The sequence below is a fragment of the Amblyomma mixtum genome, chromosome 3, assembly GCF_055824585.1.
Source record: "Amblyomma mixtum isolate Tamu chromosome 3, ASM5582458v1, whole genome shotgun sequence".
Classification (NCBI taxonomy): Eukaryota; Metazoa; Arthropoda; class Arachnida; order Ixodida; family Ixodidae; genus Amblyomma; species Amblyomma mixtum.
The window spans coordinates 48536343-48553649 of NC_143014.1; the positions used below are offsets into that span (position 1 = coordinate 48536343).

At 46.4% G+C, this 17307-nt stretch overlaps 2 non-coding genes across 2 annotated transcripts; both read right to left on the minus strand.

Annotated features, from left to right (window-relative positions):
- Positions 1 to 6211: 6211 nt before the first annotated feature.
- On the minus strand, positions 6212 to 6284 carry TRNAR-UCG (transfer RNA arginine (anticodon UCG)). Its single transcript has one exon. It is a non-coding gene; the product is annotated as a tRNA-Arg (tRNA).
- Positions 6285 to 16164: 9880 nt separating this feature from the next.
- On the minus strand, positions 16165 to 16237 carry TRNAR-UCG (transfer RNA arginine (anticodon UCG)). The gene has a single exon. It is a non-coding gene; the product is annotated as a tRNA-Arg (tRNA).
- Between the last annotated feature and the right edge of the window lie 1070 nt (positions 16238 to 17307).

The following is a 17307-nucleotide window of genomic DNA, read 5'->3' on the forward strand; positions in this document are numbered from 1 at the left end:
TCTAGATGCCCGTGCGCTGAGCGATAGCATTGCCCGTTAAAGAACCCCAGGTGGTCGAAATTTCCGGAGCCCTTCACTACGGCGTCCCTCATAGCCTGAGTTGCTTAGGGACGGTAAACACACACACACGAGCGCACACACGATCACGCACACACACCAGTTGCGATAGCCACCATAGAAGGAGGAGTCACAGTAGCGATGCGGCTTACGCTCCGCGTCGCTACTGTGACTCCTCCTTCTATGGCGGCTATCGCAACTGGTCTTGCGGCCAGCAGCAGCAAAACCAGGTTGTTTTAACCATTGGTTCCACCTGCGTGTGTGTGTGTGCGTGATCGTGTGTGCGCTCGTGTGTGTGTGTTTACCGTCCCTAAGCAACTCAGGCTATGAGGGACGCCGTAGTGAAGGGCTCCGGAAATTTCGACCACCTGGGGTTCTTTAACGGGCAATGCTATCGCTCAGCGCACGGGCATCTAGAATTTCTCCTCCAAAGAAATTCAACCGCCGCGGCCGGGATCGAACCCGCGTCTTTCGGGTCAGCAGCCGAGCACCATAACCACTGAGCCACCGCGGCGGCGTATGTGTGTGTGTGCAACGTTACTAGAACCAAGTGAGTTTCACAGCGGTGCCAGAGAGCTGTCCCAAGTGGCGTTCGCGCGAACTAGTGGCGCTGCGATCGAGTCTTGCTCCCTCGTACCCTCGTCGCCGCTCTGTGCGGCTCGCTGCCCTGCTGCGCCCTTTTTAAGGTGCACTCGCGACAGCCGCTTTGTGTTGTCCGCTTCTCAGTTAATTTTAAGGCGAAAGCCTTTAATGCCTGATAGTGTCGTTTGCAGCCGTGTCGGCAGATGTGTCCGTGTTTCGGCGTCACTACTTAAAAAGCTGTGTCGAGGCTGAGCATCGAACCAGGGCCTTTGGCATTTGAAGTCATTAACTACTCATTTGGCATTTGAACCAGTCATTAACTCATGACTAGTTAGTCATGATTGTTTAATGACTAACTAGTGATGATTAACCAGTCATGACTGGTTAGTCATTCGTTAGTCATTAATCACTCATCAGTAGTTAGCCATGATTGGTTAGTCGTGACTAGCTAGTCATTAACCAGACATGTCTAGTTCATCATTAACCAATGATGACTAGTTAGTCATCAACTAATAAGTCAAACTAGCTAGTCATTAACTAGTGATCAATTTACTAGTCATGACTAGTTAGTCATTAAGCAATCATGACTGGTTAGTCATCAACTAATTAGTCATGACTTAAATAGCCATGACTAATTAGTCATTAACCGATCATGACTAGTTAGTCATCAACCAATTAGTGATGACTACCTAGTTCATTGACCAGTCATCAATTAACTAGTCATGGCTAGTTAGTCATTAACCAATCATGACTAGTTAGTCATTAACTAATAAGTCAAATTAGCTAGTCATTAACCAGTCATCAATTAACTAGTCATGACTAGTTAGTCATTAACCAATCATGACTAGTTAGTCATCAACTAATTAGTCATGACCTAAATGGTCCTGACCTATTAGTCATTAACCAATCATGACTAGTTAGTCATCAACTAATTAGTCATGACTAGCTAGTCATTGACCAGTCATCAATTAACTAGTCATGGCTAGTTAGTCATTAACCAATCATGGCTAGTTAGCCATTAACCAATCATGACTAGTTAGTCATTACCTAATCATGACAAGTTAGTCAATAATCAATCATGACTAGTAAGTCAATAACCAATCATGACTAGTAAGTCATGACTAGCTAGCCACTAACCACTCATGGTTAGTCATTACTGGTTAGTCATTACTAACCATGACTTATTACTGATTAGTCATGACTGGTTAGTCATTAAGCAGTCTTGATAAATTAGTCATTATGTAGTCATGACTAGTTATGATTGGTCAATGAATGGTTAGTCATGAGTAGTCAGTCATTAAGCAGACATGACTAGTTATTATTACCTAATGACTGCTTAGTCATGACTAGTCATGACTGGTTTGTCATTGCTGGTTAGTCACGACCAGCTAGTCATTAACCAGACATGACTAGTTCATCATTAACGAATCATGACTAGTTAGTCATCAACTAATTAGTCATGACTAGCTAGTCATTAACCAGCCATCAATTAACTAGTCATGGCTAGTTAGTCATTAACCAATCATGACTAGTAAGGCATGGGTCATGACCCAATTAGTCATGGCTAGCCAAACCAAGTCACCCCATTGCCTCCTCTTAAAATAACGTTGGTTCTGCCGCCTCGTGTGTGCCAACAGCTGTGCGGCCAAAGTTGCGTGGAAAGGCTTTCGTCTCGCGTACTTTAGATCCTCAAAGCGGCGCCTGAATTTTTTCTTTGTATGTTGTAATATCGGGCCTCTTCATGCTGACCTGTTTTGCACCGGGGTGCAATAGCGGGTATCGCAACGATGACACGACGGACAGTCATTTCTTCGAGCCACCGATATACAGCTGAGCCACCACCGCTGCCACGTGCAGACAGAAGAGAGTTGAAAGCAATGCATGGTAAATGAAAGGAAAAAGATTGTTGCTAGCTCCGGCATCTGCCATCGCTGCTGAAAGCACCTCAGCTGGTTCAGCAGAAATAAAGGATAGCAGGCAGTGTGTAGGAGTGAAATGAAAGAGGTGTGAGGATTGTAGAAAGGACAAGGGGAGAGGTACAATGGTAATAAAACTATTTACATATTAACGTAACAGCAACAGAGATAGAAAAGACGCGCGTCGCAGTAACAGCGTCCGCCGAAGCGGAGACGCTGGTTGCTGGCCCTGCTACGCCCTTGAAAGGACGCGCGTCGCAGTAACCGCGTCCGCCGAAGCCAACGTTTCTAGTAAAGACAGTTGGCAAACTGCGCCGGCGAGCCAGAGAGCAGAGCGGCCCCACGCGATCACAGTCTAGGCGGTGGCGCTGCGGTCGCTTTAGGATGAGCGCGGCGTCTGCTACTCCCAGCCCAACGTTTTTATATAATATTATCAACATAAACTACGAGGAGGCAAGCGGTACGTCATGTTTCTCTAAACCGCGGAAAGAAGGGCTTCCAGTTTTTTCCGATATTTACAGCCAGAAGCTCAACCTCGAGCATCCCGCCCTGACGTACCCCAGACGTAGAGCGCACGCGGACTTCGCAATTCGTAGATGAGCGCGGCTAGAAGCAGCCGCCCCCTGCGCAGACGATGCGAGGCGCGAGCTAACAGTAATCATTCGCGCAGCAAACTGTGACCAAGCGGAGCCAATGGGCGCCGCGGCGGTGAAGAGAAATCGTGGCCTCTGAGATCAAGCGCAGTGTTAAAGTACCGATGCTTGAGCTGGTTACGGAGCCACGGAGGCCATGGAAGGACAAACGCGGTACTCCTACCAGCAGAAAGATGGCGCTCGTATCTCTTTGAGATGAAATCGGCGACAGAAAGGGGCCGCATACCCAGAGCATGTTTTCCAACTGTCTCTATCTAGAAACGTTGGCCGAAGCGGAGACGCTGGTTGCTGGACCTGCTGCGCCCTTGAAAAGACGCGCGTCGCAGTAACCGCGTCCGCCGCAGCGGAGACGTTGGTTGCTGGCCCTGCTGCGCCCTTTGTAAAGCGCGCTTGCGACAGCCGCTTTGTGTCGTCTGCTTCTTAGTTAATTTTTGTATTTTGTGACATCGGAGCTGTTCATGCCGACCTGCTTTTCACCGGGGTGCAATAGCGGGTATCGCAACGATGACTCAACGGACCGTCATTGCTTCGGGCCGCCAAAAGACCACATCGAGTTTAAAAGATGGGAGCGTGCACTTCACAGAAAGGATCGCAAACAGACTTCGAAATGCAAAGTTTGTGATCTCCATTTCGAAGAAGAAGACCTTCTAAAGCACTATCCCCATGTAGTGCAAGCTACGGAAGTGCTTTTGGAGACAGGGAAATGGATGTTGGCACCAGGCTCTCTTCCGAAGCTGTTTCCTTTATTCCAGGCGCATATTTCAAAGCCAAAATGCACTACGCCGAAGAGAAAGCCTCCAATGGGTCGCGGTGCCCAGTGTGTCGCGACAGCAGTGCCACGAGGTAACTTAGAAGATTGCGAGATCACAAAAGTGCATTCCGAAATGGCCAGCTGCGCTGCACAAAGTGACAGTCTGGAGTCCGCAGCATTACCGACAACGCAGTGGATATTCGAATATTCACTACGTTCCCTCCTAAAGTAGAGTGCACCCACGCACTGAAACTTTGTCTGACCTCTTTACATTATAGGAACTATGCACTGGGGTACGCGCTAGAAAACACAAGCCATTGAGCAAAGCAAGAAACAATGCTCGCGAGCGTGTTGCCAGCATTTTTGGACTTGTTTCACAATATTAAAAGCCTAATTTCGCATCACACAAACGTGTTCTCCAAGATAACACGCAGCTTCGAAGGAAAAGCGGCCGCAATTGAAGTATTATTTTACTGCATCCATGTAGAGCGCAAACGCAGCTCGCCAAAACCTGATATGTGCCGGCCGCGCCTCGCTTCTGCGCTGCCTGTAGCAGACGACGCGCCCGGCAGGGAGCAAGACTCGACTACACCGCCGTTAGTTCTCGTGACCGCCGCTTGGGACACTCTCCTCCGCTGGGCGGTATGGGGAGCTGTGAAACTGAGTTGGTTCTAGTAACTGTGTGTGTGTGTGTGTGTGTGTGTGTGTGTGTGTGTGTGTGTGTGTGTGTGTGTGTGTGTGTGTGTGTGTGTGTGTGTGTGTGTGTGTGTGTGTGTGTGTGTGTGTGTGTGTGTGTGTGTGTGTGTGTGTGTGTGTGTGTGTGTGTGTGTGTGTGTGTGTGTGTGTGTGTGTGTGTGTGTGTGTGTGTGTGTGTGTGTGTGTGTGTGTGTGTGTGTGTGTGTGTGTGTGTGTGTGTGTGTGTGTGTGTGTGTGTGTGTGTGTGTGTGTGTGTGTGTGTGTGTGTGTGTGTGTGTGTGTGTGTGTGTGTGTGTGTGTGTGTGTGTGTGTGTGTGTGTGTGTGTGTGTGTGTGTGTGTGTGTGTGTGTGTGTGTGTGTGTGTGTGTGTGTGTGTGTGTGTGTGTGTGTGTGTGTGTGTGTGTGTGTGTGTGTGTGTGTGTGTGTGTGTGTGTGTGTGTGTGTGTGTGTGTGTGTGTGTGTGTGTGTGTGTGTGTGTGTGTGTGTGTGTGTGTGTGTGTGTGTGTGTGTGTGTGTGTGTGTGTGTGTGTGTGTGTGTGTGTGTGTGTGTGTGTGTGTGTGTGTGTGTGTGTGTGTGTGTGTGTGTGTGTGTGTGTGTGTGTGTGTGTGTGTGTGTGTGTGTGTGTGTGTGTGTGTGTGTGTGTGTGTGTGTGTGTGTGTGTGGAGGCACGCTCAGCCGACGATTTCTGACGGTGCCCCGGGCGTTCTCAGTGCTGCTGCATTCTCCACGAAGGCTGCCCACATCATGCCCCTCAGTAGGGTTTTTGGGTTTAAAAGCGTGAATGTTTACACTCAAGTACGTCACTCAAGTACGTCAAGTACCTCTATGCTCTTCAGTGTTCTGACGCGTTGCCTGCTCGCGCGTGCCGCTTTGATGCGCAACACAGTCCCGTCCAGTGTGACCTGCAATGCAACAGTGGCCACCGCGTGGCCGAGAAGTAACTGGAAGCCGTAGCGTTTTGAACGCCACAGAGTGTCGTTGTCTGTAAAGATGCAGCGGATTTTATTGCGTCTTTGAAAAGTGTGACTATATAAATTTCATTATTTGCCTTTTGTTTCTGTTTTGGTTTGTGTTTCCTTTCCCAATCCTGCTTGGATTCCAGGATGAGGAAGGCTCGGACTTGAGCTGAAAAATAAAAGTCATCTCTCTCTCTCTCTCTCCAGGATGAGTCTGCAGTATGGTATAGCCACGGCGAAGGCCGGGTATTCACTGTCAAGGGTTCGTGTCCGACAGAAATACTCTAAGACAGCAATACTTCCAAAGCAGCAAAGGTGGTTCACGTGCCCACACAAAAAAGATGGTATGTTGGCCGCTGTCGCGTTGCACACAGTGGAAAGAGTGGTTTTTGAGGAAAGGAAATGGCGCAGGAATTGTCTCACTTCTTGTTGGACACCCCAACCACGCCGTAAGTGAAAAAAGAGGTGCGGTTGTGGAGGGTTCCGGTATAACTTCGACCACCTGGCCATCTAGGTTACATTTTGGTTGTCGCAGGAACGATATATCTTGTATGTTAAATAGTTCGCAATATGGTGGCCAAGAAGGGAAAAATTAAAAAAGAGCCTGCCAGGACTCGAACCTGGAATCTTCTGATCCGAAGTCAGACGCGTTATCCGTTGCGCCACAGGCCCACTTTTTTTTTTTTTGTCTTTATTGCCACAGGCCCACAGAGACCTCCGGGTTCATCTATTTTGTTTATTAATACAGGGGAAGAGTGTAACCAAAGATTAACTACCACGTTCCTTGTTTTTTGTCAGTGTGTTGTTCTATATGTTCGTTTGTTGTTGTTTTATAAACGTTGGAAATAAACGCTGGAATAACTTTTCCTGACCTTCAGTAAACATTTAAACTTTGAAACGTTTAACCACGCAGTTAATAAGACGTTGCAGCCTGGGGCTACAAAGCGACACGAAATACAACAGAGCACAATTAATACGTGCAACTTAAAAATTCCCCTTGAAACGGACAGCATCGACTCCAAGATTAAACAGCCTACCGTGAAGGGTGCCATAATTGATCACGGCGGATGGGTGACATTTAGAGTTTTCTCGTGACAATAGACGATATGCGAAATTGCTTGGCGGTCTGGCAACACCGCGCCCACAACTTCCGGTTTCCATCTTGGCGCGGTCGAGCTCGTCGAGCTGGTGCATCGTTTGCTATGCGTACTTTCTTCTAGCGAGTGGAATTTCAACAGGCAAGCTTCAGCTGCTGCGTTGTTTTCACAGCTGATCTTTGACTAAATGTATACGTGCTTTCAATAAGCGCCAGCTTACCCCTACCGCGTCCTCAGCTTCGCTTGAAGTCTGGCGCTGATGATCGCAATAATCGGCACTCGAAAGTGGGTTGGAAAGTCGAACCGTGACCGTGTGCTATTGCCGTTTTAATGCTCGCATTAAAGCACCAGTTCAAGCATCACGCATTATCATGGCTATTTTATTACCAGGTGGACGCGAATTCATCTGGTAGGGTAGCGAGCGGTTATTTTGCGGTGAGTGCTCACGTGTGTTGACAAACTTCTGTGACAGTGCGAACTTTCATTCGCGCCGACGCCAGGAGCTTCGTGCATTGCAGTATAATCACACAAGACCCTCGACCAGCTGCGTAATTCGATTCATTTACTGTAATGTGTAATGCGCATCCGCGGTTTTCAACGTCACGTTTCAGAGCCCGGCGCCGGTTGACTTTCGGCACAATTCGTTGAAACCGCGTCCTGCTTAAGACGCAGTCAGTCAGTCGACATCAACAAGAGGAAAGTAGGCATGCACATATAATTCAAAATATTGTAAGCAAAGACGCAGCTTTTTTTTTTTTTCAGATAAGCACTGAGCCATCGCGGCGCCTTGATTAGAGAAAGATGCTACAGCTGTAGGTGCATGCACTGACTCGATACGCTGGTCAAGCTGTGTGTGCAGGGGCGAAATTAGCATGTTCGGTTGCTTCCGAAACTTAATTAGCTTACTCCCAAACTTGGACAAATGGCTTTGTTGCGAAGCAAGCTGTTGAAGCTTGCCACAACGATAATAAAATCTGATGGCCTGAAGCGTTTTCAGAACACTGTTGCACGAACTTTCTAGCTTAGAAATGCGTCCCTCCTTCATAATAAAGTAGCTATATTATTCGCTTTTTTTTTAGATTTTCGGCGCCGCAGATATGGAAGGTATATGAATCCTCAAGAAATAAAGCATTCGCACCTCAGTTTTTATACGTAGGGTGTATTGCTTCATATGCGTATGGTCCAGAGAGTTTGCTCGCCCTTCTAAAACTAATTGAACGCGGGAAAAACTTGACTGAACACGTAGCAAACTAAGCTGTAATCGGCATATGGTTCTTCGAGTGAACTTATTTCGCCACGGCACGAGCGATTGGCCCGCTCAAAAAAATTACCTTCTCCATTACGTTGTTCAAGTATGCGTCTATATATATTCACGCCCGACCGGGGAGTTGATAAATGCACGAAATCGGCTTCTAATTTTGATCAAAGACAACAAAGGCTGTGGTCCTTATCTTAATTTAAACGCAAATCACCTCGAGAGATTTGTCAAAAATCAGCGCAGAAAGCGAAAGCTGCGCACTGATCCGCGCGCTGACACATGATACCTCGCATGGCGTTTTGTGTTACTAAAACGTTGGGACGGAGTAAAAAAAATAAAAAAAAAGCGAAAAGCTGGAACGCACCTAGTTCTGGCACGCACCGTAGTGTCTTTTCACAGTGGAGAGGGTAGCGCAACACTGCATCGGCATTTTACTTTTCAAACGAAGCGCAGCCGTTTTAACCCAACGCTGGGCAGCGGTTTCGTTTTCTGTACCGTGCCAACATGGAGGACTTAGTTCTCGGAGCGTCGAGAGATGGTGCTGCGCATTTCGCATATCGTCTATTCGGGACTGTACATGCGCTCTATGGCAATCACAATCTCTAAGGCATAAGTAAAGCAGGGCGAATGAAGAAGCTCGAAGTAGAAACGAAGAAGGGACGCCTTCGGGCACCTTCATTCGCGCTGCCGAACTTACGTCACAATGGACCATCTATCCCAGCAAAAAGTTCTACTTGAATACCGTCTCATGAAACAGAAAAGTTCTGCTAATAGGAAAACCTCACTACGTGCCAAACAGAAATATTCCGAGATACGTCAAACCTTAGAAATAATGCAACGTTCCTTTATCGCTATGGTTTTACATTATACTAACATTAGTTTTATTCGAAGCTTTACCTGCCGAGCCATCGATGTCGACTGCAGTCGATTTTGGAGACTGTAAAGCAAATTGAACCTTTCAAGGAAATCATAACTTTTTACCACACATATAAAAACACGTCGTATACTATAACGCAAACCTTGTTTCAAAAAAGAAAAAGTTGTTTTTCTTTGTCAGCATATAACTCTGGCCACCACTCTTCTAACTTCGAAAATCTGCACACAATGTGCCTCACACACACACACACACACACACACACACACACACACACACACACACACACACACACACACACACACACACACACACACACACACACACACACACACACACACACACACACACACACACACACACACACACACACACACATATAGAATCATAATCTACGCGTCGCCAAATTTGCGTCATCATTTTAAATGACGTTAAGTAATAATGGACTCCTAAAAGGTGTTAAAAAAAAGTCATTTAGCATAGAAGTCTGGTCACTATGCACTTTTAAAGCTCGAAAATCTAGACACAATGTGCGTATTACATAAACTCAAAATTATAACGTACGCGTTGCCAATTTTAAGTCATCATTTTTATTGCCGTGAAGTAATATCTGGTTCTTTAAGAATATTGTTTTGAAATAAATTACTAATTTACTTTCGAAATCTGGCCACAGTGTTTTTCACGAGAGTCTGGCAACAATATGCGACTTTTCAAATAAACGTAATATTGCTTCTTTTGCCACAATAATTTTTTTTGTAAAATTTTTGAAGTATATTCAACGCATGATGCGCATTCGGAGCTGTTTTTAGTTGGAAGCAGTATGCATGGATTCGAAAATGCGCTCATAGACTACCCGGGTGCAGAGCTGTTTAGCGCTGGTTTGTCTCAGTGACTGTCACTTTTGCTGGGACAATAGCACTTAACACCGTGCTCTCAATGAAAGAGGGGAAAAGAGTCATTTTTCTCAATACAGTGTGGTTTCGCCGAGTGCGTGTAGATGAAGTGTAAACCTATTGTTAGACTGATATTAAAAAACAGCTCCGTGCAGCTGCATAGGACGGTGGCTCTTCTGCGAAACACTAACAAAGCAAAATGTTCACTTTGTCAGCTTTTATTTCATGACCAGAAGCTTGTGTTCAGAAGTATTTGATGGTGATATTCCCATATTACCAGGAAATACTTCACTTTCAAGCTGCTGGGGATTTGACTCTTACTGGCACACTGGAATGTGCTCCCCTGAAGTGAAAATAGAAACTACATATTTATGCCCTCATGAAAAGACGTGTTTATTTTTATTAAATTAAGTTCTACCTATTTCTCTCTATACCCCTGTCAAGCGGGCAAGTTAAGTGCACTTACGGGGAGTGCGCTTTGGCATCCCGAGTGATACTTTGGGCTACGCGGTGCTAAACGGGAAAGCAAAGTGCACTCATAGTAAAAAAATAATTGCTACAGAAAATGAGCGAAATTTCTGAACAGGCCGATGGAAAAGAAAAAGGACTAATAATATTTGATTGCTTAACGTGATAGTGCAAATAAAGCGAGGCTCAACAGTTTTTAACGATGAAAAAAAAATTTAAATAGCAGAAAAGCCAAGACCAGCCAAGGCTATCCAGAATTTCGACAACAAACAAGATGGCGGCGGTCAGCGATGTTGCATCTGATCACGTTTACTTGTTTTGTTGCTTCGGTTGTAGCTATAACCAACGAACTTTTTCTGAAAACAGTTTATAACACGTAAAATAAAGTTGTAAGTACTTTTTATGCATTATAAATTTTGTACCATTGGAACCGCTGGCGTCGAGGCTATGCACTCGGCCAGCAAAGTATGGTCCGTGAACGCACTCCTGGCGGAGTGCACTTTCCGTGAGTGACACTCCACTTGCGTCGTTTAGATGCGGCAAAGTGTACTTACAGCAAAGTACACTTTCCGTAAGTGCACTTAACTTGCCCGCTTGACAGGGGTATAAGCTCCGCCTCGCTACTGTGACTCCTCCTTCTATGGCGGCTATCGCAACTGGTCTTGCGGCCAGCAGCAGCAAAACCAGGTTGTTTTAACCATTGGTTCCACCTGCGTGTGTGTGTGTGCGTGATCGTGTGTGCGCTCGTGTGTGTGTGTTTACCGTCCCTAAGCAACTCAGGCTATGAGGGACGCCGTAGTGAAGGGCTCCGGAAATTTCGACCACCTGGGGTTCTTTAACGTGCAATGCTATCGCTCAGCGCACGGGCATCTAGAATTTCTCCTCCAAAGAAATTCAACCGCCGCGGCCGGGATCGAACCCGCGTCTTTCGGGTCAGCAGCCGAGCACCATAACCACTGAGCCACCGCGGCGGCGTATGTGTGTTTGTGCAACGTTACTAGAACCAAGTCAGTTTCACAGCGGTGCCCAGAGAGCTGTCCCAAGTGGCGGTCGCGCGAACTAGTGGCGCTGCGATCGAGTCTTGCTCCCTCGTACCCTCGTCGCCGCTCTGTGGCTCGCTGCCCTGCTGCGCCCTTTTTAAGGTGCACTCGCGACAGCCGCTTTGTGTTGTCCGCTTCTCAGTTAATTTTAAGGCGAAAGCCTTTAATGCCTCATACTGTCGTTTGCAGCCGTGTCGGCAGATGTGTCCGTGTTTCGGCGTCACTACTTAAAAAGCTGTGTCGAGGCTGAGCATCGAACCAGGGCCTTTGGCATTTGAAGTCATTAACTACTCATTTGGCATTTGAACCACTCATTAACTCATGACTAGTTAGTCATGATTGTTTAATGACTAACTAGTGATGATTAACCAGTCATGACTGGTTAGTCATTCGTTAGTCATTAATCACTCATCAGTAGTTAGCCATGATTGGTTAGTCGTGACTAGCTAGTCATTAACCAGACATGTCTAGTTCATCATTAACCAATGATGACTAGTTAATCATCAACTAATAAGTCAAACTAGCTAGTCATTAACTAGTGATCAATTAACTAGTCATTACTAGTTAGTCATTAGGCAATCATGACTAGTTAGTCATCAACCAATTAGTGATGACTACCTAGTTCATTGACCAGTCATCAATTAACTAGTCATGGCTAGTTAGTCATTAACCAATCATAACTAGTTAGTCATTAACTAATAAGTCAAATTAGCTAGTCAATAACCAGTCATCAATTAACTAGTCATGACTAGTTAGTCATTAATCAATCATGACTAGTTAGTCATCAACTAATTAGTCATGACCTAAATAGTCCTGACCTATTAGTCATTAACCAATAATGACTAGTTAGTCATCAACTAATTAGTCATGACTAGCTAGTCATTGACCAGTCATCAATTAACTAGTCATGGCTAGTTAGTCATTAACCAATCATGGCTAGTTAGTGACGAACTAATAATGACAAGTTAGTCAATAATCAATCATGACTAGTAAGTCAATAACCAATCATGACTAGTAAGTCAATAACCAATCATGACCAGTAAGTCATGACTAGCTAGCCACTAACCACTCATGGTTAGTCATGACTGGTTAGTCATGACTGGTTAGTCATTACTAACCATGACTAATTACTGATTAGTCATGACTGGTTAGTCATTAAGCAGTCATGATAAATTAGCCATTAAGTAGTCATGACTAGTTATGATTGGTCAATGAATGGTTAGTCATGAGTAGTCAGTCATTAAGCAGACATGACTAGTTATTATTACTTAATGACTGCTTAGTCATGACTAGTCATGATTGGTTTGTCATTGCTGGTTAGTCACGACCAGCTAGTCATTAACGAGACATGACTAGTTCATCATTAACGAATCATGACTAGTTAGTCATCAACTAATTAGTCATGACAAGCTAGTCATTAACCAGCCATCAATTAACTAGTCATGGCTAGTTAGTCATTAACCAATCATGACTAGTTAGTAACCAATCATGACTAGTAAGGCATGGGTCATGACCCAATTAGTCATGGCTAGCCAAACCAAGTCACCCCATTGCCTCCTCGCAAAATAACGTTGGTTCTGCCGCCTCGTGTGTGCCAACAGCCGTGCGGCCAAAGTTGCGTGGAAAGGCTTTCGTCTCGCGCACTTTAGATCCTCAAAGCGGCGCCTGAATTTTTTGTTTGTATGTTGTAACATCGGGCCTCTTCATGCTGACCTGTTTTGCACCGGGGTGCAATAGCGGGTATCGCAACGATGACACGACGGACAGTCATTTCTTCGGGCCACCGATATACAGCTGAGCCACCACCGCTGCCACGTGCAGACAAAAGAGAGTTGAAAGCAATACATGGTAAATGAAAGGAAAAGATTGTTGCTAGCTCCGGCATCTGCCATCGCTGCTGAAAGCACCTCAGCTGGTTCAGCAGAAATAAAGGATAGCAGGCAGTGTGTAGGAGTGAAATGAAAGAGGTGAGAGGATTGTAGAAAGGACAGGGGGAGAGGTACAATGGTAATAAAACTATTTACATATTAACGTAACAGCAACAGAGATAGAAAAGACGCGCGTCGCAGTAACAGCGTCCGCCGAAGCGCAGACGCTGGTTGCTGGCCCTGCTACGCCCTTGAAAGGACGCGCGTCGCAGTAACCGCGTCCGCCGAAGCCAACGCTTCTAGTAAAGACAGTTGGCAAACTGCGCCGGCGAGCCAGGCAGCAGAGCGGCCCCACGCGATCACCGTCTAGGCGGTGGCGCTGCGGTCGCTTTAGGATGAGCGCGTCGTCTGCTACTCCCAGCCCAACGTTTTTATATAATATTATCAACATAAACTACGAGGAGGCAAGCGGTACGTCATGTTTCTCTAAACCGCGGAAAGAAGGGCTTCCAGTTTTTTCCGATATTTACAGCCAGAAGCTCAACCTCGAGCATCCTGCCCTGACGTACCCCAGACGTAGAGCGCACGCGGACTTCGCAATTCGTAGATGAGCGCGGCTAGAAGCAGCCGCCCCCTGCGCAGACGATGCGAGGCGCGAGCTAACAGTAATCATTCGCGCAGCAAACTGTGACCAAGCGGAGCCAATGGGCGCCGCGGCGGTGAAGAGAAATCGTGGCCTCTGAGATCAAGCGCAGTGTTAAAGTACCGATGCTTGAGCTGGTTACGGAGCCACGGAGGCCATGGAAGAACAAACGCGGTACTCCTACCAGCAGAAAGATGGCGCTCGTATCTCTTTGAGATGAAATCGGCGACAGAAAGGGGCCGCATACCCAGAGCATGTTTTCCAACTGTCTTTTCCTAGAAACGTTGGCCGAAGCGGAGACGCTGGTTGCTGGACCTGCTGCGCCCTTGAAAAGACGCGTGTCGCAGTAACCGCGTCCGCCGAAGCGGAGACGTTGGTTGCTGGCCCTGCTGCGCCCTTTGTAAAGCGCGCTTGCGACAGCCGCTTTGTGTCGTCTGCTTCTTAGTTAATTTTTGTTTGTATTTTGTGACATCGGAGCTGTTCATGCCGACCTGCTTTTCACCGGGGTGCAATAGCGGGTATCGCAACGATGATTCAACGGACCGTCATTGCTTCGGGCCGCCAAAAGACCACATCGAGTTTAAAAGATGGGAGCGTGCACTTCACAGAAAGGATCGCAAACAGACTTCGAAATGCAAAGTTTGTGATCTCCATTTCGAAGAAGAAGACCTTCTAAAGCACTATCCCCATGTAGTGCAAGGTACGGAAGTGCTTTTGGAGACAGGGAAATGGATGCTGGCACCAGGCTCTCTTCCGAAGCTGTTTCCTTTATTCCAGGCGCATATTTCAAAGCCAAAATGCACTACGCCGAAGAGAAAGCCTCCAATGGATCGCGGTGCCCAGTGTGTCGCGACAGCAGTGCCACGAGGTAACTTAGAAGATTGCGAGATCGCAAAAGTGCATTCCGAAATGGCCAGCTGCGCTGCACAAAGTGACAGTCTGGAGTCCGCAGCATTACCGACAACGCAGTGGATATTCGAATATTCACTACGTTCCCTCCTAAAGTAGAGTGCACCCACGCACTGAAACTTTGTCTGACCTCTTTACATTATAGGAACTATGCACTGGGGTACGCGCTAGAAAACACAAGCCATTGAGCAAAGCAAGAAACTATGCTCGCGAGCGTGTTGCCAGCATTTTTGGACTTTTGTCACAATATTAAAAGCCTAATTTCGCATCACACAAACGTGTTCTCCAAGATAACACCCAGCTTCGAAGGAAAAGCAGCCGCAATTGAAGTATTATTTTACTGCAGCCATGTAGAGCGCAAACGCAGCTCGCCAAAACCTCATATGTGCCGGCCGCTCCTCGCTTCTGCGCTGCCTGTAGCAGACGACGCGCCCGGCAGGGAGCAAGACTCGACTACACCGCCGTTAGTTCTCGTGACCGCCGCTTGGGACACTCTCCTCCGCTGGGCGGTATGGGGAGCTGTGAAACTGAGTTGGTTCTAGTAACTGTGTGTTGTGTGTGTGCGTGTGTGTGTGTGTGCGTGTGTGTGTGTGTGTGTGTGTGTGGAGGCACGCTCAGCCGACGATTTCTGACGGTGCCCGGGGCGTTCTCAGTGCTGCTGCATTCTCCACGAAGGCTGCCCACATCATGCCCCGCAGTAGGGTTTTTGGGTTTAAAAGCGTGAATGTTTACACTCAAGTACGTCACTCAAGTACGTCAAGTACCTCTATGCTCTTCAGTGTTCTGACGCGTTGCCTGCTCGCGCGTGCCGCTTTGAAGCGCAACACAGTCGCGTCCAGTGTGACCTGCAATGCAACAGTGGCTACCGCGTGGCCGAGACGTAACTGGAAGCCGTAGCGTTTTGAACGCCACAGAGTGTCGTTGTCTGTAAAGATGCAGCGGATTTTATTGCCTCTTTGAAAAGTGTGACTGCATAAATTTCATTATTTGCCTTTTGTTTCTGTTTTGGTTTGTGTTTCCTTTCCCAATCCTGCTTGGATTCCAGGATGAGGAAGGCTCGGACTTGAGCTGAAAAATAAAAGTAATCTCTCTCTCTCTCTCTCTCTCGAGGATGAGTCTGCAGTATAGTATAGCCACAGCGAAGGCCGGGTATTCACTGTCAAGGATTCGTGTCCGACAGAAATACTCTAAGACAGCAATACTTCCAAAGCAGCAATGATTGTTCACGTGCCCCCACAAAAAAGATGGTATGTTGGTCGCTGTCGCGTTGCACACAGTGGAAAGATTGGTTTTTGAGGAAAGGAAATGGCGCAGGAATTGTCTCACTTCTCGTTGGACACCCCAACCACGCCGTAAGGGAAAAAAGAGGTGCCGTTGTGGAGGGTTCCGGAATAACTTCGACCACCTGGCCATCTAGGTTACATTTTGGTTGTCGCAGGAACGATATATCTTCTATGTTAAATCGTTCGCAATATGGTAGCCAAGAAGGGAAAAATTAAAAAAGAGCCTGCCAGGACTCGAACCTGGAATCTTCTGATCCGAAGTCAGACGTGTTATCCGTTGCGCCACAGGCCCACAGTGACCTCCGGGTTCATATTTTTTATTTATTAATACAGGGGAAGAGTGTAACCAAAGATTAACTACCACGTTCCTTTTTTTTGTCAGTGTGTTGTTCTATATGTTCGTTTGTTGTTGTTTTATAAACGTTGGAAATAAACGCTGGAATAACCTTTCCTGACCTTCAGTAAACATTTAAACTTTTAAACGTTTAACCACGCAGTTAATACGACGTTGCAGCCTGGGGCTACAAAGCGACACGAAATACAACAGACCACAATTAATACGTGCTCCTTAAAAATTCCCCTTGAAACGGACAGCATCGACTCCAAGATTAAACAGCCTACCGTGAAGGGTGCCATAATTGATCACGGCGGATGGGTGACATTTAGAGTTTTCTCGTGACAATTCGGGACTGTGCATGCGCTCTATGGCAATCACAATCTCTAAGGCATAAGTAAAGCAGGGCGAATGAAGAAGCCCGAAGAGGAAACGAAGAAGGGACGCCTTCGGGCACCTTCATTCGCGCTGCCGAACTTACGTCAGAATGGACCATCTATCCCAGCAAAAAGTTCTACTTGAATACCGTCTCATGAAACAGAAAAGTTCCGCTAATAGGAAAACCTCACTACGTACCAAACACAGAAATATTCCGAGATACGTCAAAGCTTATAAACAATGGCAACGTTCCTTTATCGCTATGGTTTTACATTATACTAACATTAGTTTTATTCGAAGCTTTACCTGCCCAGCCATCGATGTCGACTGCAGTCGATTTTGGAGACTGTAAAGCAAATTGAACCTTTCAAGGAAATCATAACTTTTTACCACACATATAAAAACACGTCGTATACTATAACGCAAACCTTGTTTCAAAAAAGAAAAAGTTGTTTTTCTTTGTCAGCATATAACTCTGGCCACCACTCTTCTAACTTCGAAAATCTGCACACAATGTGCCTCACACACACACATAGAATCATAATCTACGCGTCGCCAAATTTGCGTCATCATTTTAAATGACGTTAAGTAATAATGGACTCCTAAAAGGTGTTAAAAAAAGTCATTTAGCATAGAAGTCTGGCCACTAT